Genomic DNA, 5807 nt, shown 5'->3' with positions numbered 1-5807 from the left:
TTAATAATGGCTCTATGATATTGCTGGTGACATGATAACTCCAGTGTCGATGCATGAGAGGTGAGCAAACCAACGAATTGCCTCTGGAAGTCATGTGACGAGTATTAACAGAGATCCAGGAAAATAGCATGAACGAATCTTTGATTTGAATTGAAGCCTGAACTCCGGTTCTCCTCCTAATACTGCATATATTTCTTGTTTTGCATTTGTTGGTGAAAACAACTGAGACAGGATGATTTGCTGCAGACAACGTCCACCAGACATCACGGGTACGGCGATCAAGTCGTGCGTCTAACCCTGTCAAATGTTTTATTGTGCAGATGTGAGCCTCTGGCTTTGTGGAGCACGTTGGTTGGAAACACAGCAACCACACAAGCGCTGAATGTGGTCAGTGTGGGGATCGAACCCACGACCTTGGCGTCATTAGCACCAAGCTCGAACCAGCTGAGCTAACCGACCGACGCAAGCGACCACGCGGAAGCAAATGCCTATATTGCCGGTGCTCACAACCACGGCTGCTCTGAATTTTCTGCTACTCATCGATCGCACGATAGTCTGAAGTATTTCCTTTCGTTGCAAAGCTTTTCAACAAAAAAAAACATTTACTTTTCCGAACGCGCATACTCGAGTGTGACCATTTGCTCTGATATCTAAAATTAAGCACAAAGTCCGGACGCATGCAATTTCAATTGCAACGCCACCAGCTCAGCTGCAGCTTCTCACGTTGACAAATTTCGTCTGGAGAACCGTACCTTCAACGATCGCTCACTGTTCTTATGGATACTCACAGACCTTTGGAGTCAGGGTTACGTTCTGCTGATTAACTGCTACGAACCTTATGCCAAATGCATTTGAATTGTAATCTATCAGTGGGGTTCTTTCTGCTCCCGAACGACGCAGTTGCTTTGGTGCCAGCAACAGCTCAGAAGTCAATTGCACGTTTTGCTCAATGACTCATGTTGCTTATGAAATCTTCGTTTGACAGCATATTTAGCAAGTTGTCAGTCCTTCCTGCAGAGTTTGTCAGCGACAGGTCAGCTGCTAAAATGATTGCTTCAGACAGCATGCTACATCATCCTACATTTGAAAATGGAAAAGGTGCAAACGTTTACAGGCTGAACGCTCGCTCACTATTTCGCCTGGCGCGTCAGAGGCTGGGAGCTGATCTTACGGAGGTTTTTCAATCATGAGGGGAATGAATCGGGTAAATAGACAAGTTCCTTTCGCTCAGGTGGGGCAGTTCAGAACTAGAGGGTATAAATCTGGTGTGGGAGGGTGAGAATTCGAAAGGCAGTGAGGGGCAACGGCTGCACGCAGAGGGTGGTGCGTTTCTGGAATAAGTTACCAGACGAGCTGGTGATGGATGGTATAATTCCAATACTGTTAAGGAATCTGGGCGTGTACTTGAATAGGGAAGGGTTAGAGAGAAATGGGTCAAGTGCATGCAATCGCGGCTGGATCAGTTGAGGATATCTGTTCGGAATGGACGAGTGCGACCGAAGACTGTGTTTTCAGTGCTGTCCATATCTAATGGCTCTATGGTAGTGCAGGTGAAATGATAAAAAAGATAAATTATAAAAAGAGAAGTAAAATTGTCTGAAGTTGTTGAATTCAAACAACTTCAGGTAATTTTATTTCAATTATTTTATTTAACTTTTTTAGTTGTGTTTTTATTTTCACTGTTCTGTACCTCTTATTTCTTGACTGTCTCTCTTTCTCTCGCTCCCCACTCTCTCAATACCTTTTTCCTCTCCTCTTCCCGATTTGCTACCCTTCTCCCCTGTGTTCGATTTTGTCTCTGCTTCACCCATCCCTCACATATTTTGTCACATAGCGCTGGCTTCAGCCTGGGTCATTCACGCCTCTTAATCTCCCTTTAATCTCTGCATGCACTGTCATTATCACCTTTGCATCTGGAGCCTTGACACACCTTCTCTCAGCGTGGTATAAATAGCTCCATAATACTCCCCCTATGTTTTTATCTTTATCTTTAATCAGTTAGACTGGAAACGTCAGCTCTTTTCTCTCCTTGCAGATGGTGCCAGACCTGCTGAGATTTTCCAGCATTTTCTCTTTTGGTTTCAGATTCCAGCATCCGCAGTAATTTGCTTTTATTAATGGCTCTATGATATTGCTGGTGATATGATAACTCCAGTGTCGATGCATGAGAGGTGAGCAAGCGAACGAATTGCCTCTGGAAGTCGTGTGACGAGTATTAACAGAGATCCAGGAAAATAACACGAACGAATCTTTGATTGAGTTGAAGCGTGAACTCTGGTTCTCCTCCGAGACGGTGCCAGGTCTGCCTAATACTGCACATATTTCATGTTTTGCATTTGTTGGTGAAAACAACTGAGACTGGTTGTTTTGCTGCAGTCATCACGGGTACGGCGATCAAGTCGTTCGTCAAACCTGTCAAATGTTTGATTGCGCAGATGGCGCTTCCGGCTTTGTGAAGCACGTTGTTTGGAAACACAGCAACCACACAAGCGCTGTATGTGGTCAGTGTGGGGATCGGACCCACGACCTGGCCGTAATTAGCACCACGCTCTAACCAGCTGAGCTAACCGACCAACGCAGGCGCCCCCGCGAAAGCAAATGCCAGTATTGCCGGTGCTCACAACCACGGCTGCTCTGCATTTTCTGCTTCTCATCGATCGCACGATAGTCTGAAGTATTTCCTTTCGTTGCAAAGCTTTTCAACAAAAAACTTTTCCGAACGCGCATACTCGAGTGTGACCATTTGCTCTGATATCTAAAATTAAGCACAAAGTCCGGACGCATGCAATTTCAATCGCAACGCCACCAGCAGCTTCTCACGTTGACAAATTTCGTCTGGAGAACCGTACCTTCAACGATCGCTCACTGTTCTTCTGGATACTCACAGACCTTTGCAGTCAGGGTTAAGTGCTGCTGATTAACTGCTACGAACCTTATGCCAAATGCATTTGAATTGTAATCTATCAGTGGGGTTCTTTCTGCTCCCGAACGACGCAGTTGCTTTGGTGTCAGCAACAGCTCAGAAGTCAATTGCACGTTTTGCTCAATGACTCATGTTGCTTATGAAATCTTCGTTTGGCAGCATATTTAGCAAGTTGTCAGGCCTTCCTGCAGAGTTTGTCAGCGACAGGTCAGCTGCTAAAATGATTGCTTCAGACAGCATGCTACATCATCCTACATTTGAAAATGGAAAAGGTGCAAACGTTTACAGGCTGAACACTCGCTCACTATTTCGCCTGGCGCGTCAGAGGCTGGGAGCTGATCTTACGGAGGCTTTTCAATCATGAGGGGAATGAATCGGGTAAATAGACAAGTTCCTTTCGCTCAGGTGGGGCAGTTCAGAACTAGAGGGTATAAATCTGGTGTGGGAGGGTGAGAATTCGAAAGGCAGTGAGGGGCAACGGCTGCACGCAGAGGGTGGTGCGTTTCTGGAATAAGTTACCAGACGAGCTGGTGATGGATGGTATAATTCCAATACTGTTAAGGAATCTGGGCGTGTACTTGAATAGGAAAGGGTTAGAGAGAAATGGGTCAAGTGCATGCAATCGCGGCTGGATCAGTTGAGGATATCTGTTCGGAATGGACGAGTGCGACCGAAGACTGTGTTTTCAGTGCTGTCCATATCTAATGGCTCTATGGTAGTGCAGGTGAAATGATAAAAAATATAAATTAAAAAAAAGAAGTAAAATTGTCTGAAGTTGTTGAATTCAAACAACTTCAGGTAATTTTATTTCAATTATTTTATTTAACTTTTTTAGTTGTGTTTTTTTTTCACTGTTCTGTACTTCTTATTTCTTGACTGTCTCTCTTTCTCTCGCTCCCCAATCTCTCAATACCTTTTTCCTCTCCTCTTCCCGATTTGCTACCCTTCTCCCCTGTGTTCGATTTTGTCTCTGCTTCACCCATCCCTCACATATTTTGTCACATAGCGCTGGCTTCAGCCTGGGTCATTCACGCCTCTTAATCTCCCTTTAATCTCTGCATGCACTGTCATTATCACCTTTGCATCTGGAGCCTTGACACACCTTCTCTCAGCGTGGTATAAATAGCTCCATAATACTCCCCCTATGTTTTTATCTTTATCTTTAATCAGTTAGACTGGAAACGTCAGCTCTTTTCTCTCCTTGCAGATGGTGCCAGACCTGCTGAGATTTTCCAGCATTTTCTCTTTTGGTTTCAGATTCCAGCATCCGCAGTAATTTGCTTTTATTAATGGCTCTATGATATTGCTGGTGATATGATAACTCCAGTGTCGATGCATGAGAGGTGAGCAAGCGAACGAATTGCCTCTGGAAGTCGTGTGACGAGTATCCAGGAAAATAACACGAACGAATCTTTGATTGAATTGAAGCGTGAACTCTGGTTCTCCTCCGAGACGGTGCCAGGTCTGCCGAATACTGCACATATTTCATGTTTTGCATTTGTTGGTGAAAACAACTGAGACTGGTTGTTTTGCTGCAGTCATCACGGGTACGGCGATCAAGTCGTGCGTCTAACCCTGTCAAATGTTTGATTGCGCAGATGGCGCTTCCGGCTTTGTGGAGCACGTTGTTTGGAAACACAGCAACCACGCAAGCGCTGCATGTGGTCAGTGTGGGGATCGAACCCACGACCTTGGCGTTATTAGCACCACGCTCTAACCAGCTGAGCGAAACCGACCAACGCGGGCGGCCCCGCGAAAGCAAATGCCTATATTGCCGGTGCTCACAACCACGGCTGCTCTGCATTTTCTGCTTCTCATCGATCGTACGATAGTCTGAAGTATTTTCTTTCGTTGCAAAGCTTTTCAACAAAAAAAACATTTACTTTTCCGAACGCGCATACTCGAGTGTGACCATTTGCTCTGATATCTAAAATTAAGCACAAAGTCCGGACGCATGCAATTTCAATCGCAACGCCACCAGCTCAGCTGCAGCTTCTCACGTTGACAAATTTCGTCTGAAGAACCGTACCTTCAACGATCGCTCACTGTTCTTCTGGATACTCACAGACCTTTGCAGTCAGGGTTACGTGCTGCTGATTAACTGCTACGAACCTTATGCCAAATGCATTTGAATTGTAATCTATCAGTGGGGTTCTTTCTGCTCCCGAACGACGCAGTTGCTTTGGTGTCAGCAACAGCTCAGAAGTCAATTGCACGTTTTGCTCAATGACTCATGTTGCTTATGAAATCTTCGTTTGGCAGCATATTTAGCAAGTTGTCAGGCCTTCCTGCAGAGTTTGTCAGCGACAGGTCAGCTGCTAAAATGATTGCTTCAGACAGCATGCTACATCATCCTACATTTGAAAATGGAAAAGGTGCAAACGTTTACAGGCTGAACACTCGCTCACTATTTCGCCTGGCGCGTCAGAGGCTGGGAGCTGATCTTACGGAGGTTTTTCAATCATGAGGGGAATGAATCGGGTAAATAGACAAGTTCCTTTCGCTCAGGTGGGGCAGTTCAGAACTAGAGGGTATAAATCTGGTGTGGGAGGGTGAGAATTCGAAAGGCAGTGAGGGGCAACGGCTGCACGCAGAGGGTGGTGCGTTTCTGGAATAAGTTACCAGACGAGCTGGTGATGGATGGTATAATTCCAATACTGTTAAGGAATCTGGGCGTGTACTTGAATAGGAAAGGGTTAGAGAGAAATGGGTCAAGTGCATGCAATCGCGGCTGGATCAGTTGAGGATATCTGTTCGGAATGGACGAGTGCGACCGAAGACTGTGTTTTCAGTGCTGTCCATATCTAATGGCTCTATGGTAGTACAGGTGAAATGATAAAAAAGATAAATTAAAAAAAAAGAAGTAAAATTGTCTGAAGTTGTT

General features: G+C 45.2%; 2 non-coding genes across 2 annotated transcripts; both read right to left on the bottom strand.

The window, feature by feature from the left end:
• Window positions 1-385: 385 nt before the first annotated feature.
• On the bottom strand, window positions 386-459 carry trnai-aau (transfer RNA isoleucine (anticodon AAU)). The gene has a single exon. It is a non-coding gene; the product is annotated as a tRNA-Ile (tRNA).
• A 4126-nt stretch (window positions 460-4585) lies between these two features.
• trnai-aau (transfer RNA isoleucine (anticodon AAU)) lies at window positions 4586-4660 on the bottom strand. The gene has a single exon. It is a non-coding gene; the product is annotated as a tRNA-Ile (tRNA).
• Window positions 4661-5807: the final 1147 nt, after the last annotated feature.

Source organism: Chiloscyllium punctatum, chromosome 13 (genome assembly GCF_047496795.1).
Source record: "Chiloscyllium punctatum isolate Juve2018m chromosome 13, sChiPun1.3, whole genome shotgun sequence".
Classification (NCBI taxonomy): Eukaryota; Metazoa; Chordata; class Chondrichthyes; order Orectolobiformes; family Hemiscylliidae; genus Chiloscyllium; species Chiloscyllium punctatum.
The sequence above is the reverse complement of the archived record's forward strand: the minus strand, read 5'-3'. Positions and strand labels throughout refer to the sequence as shown.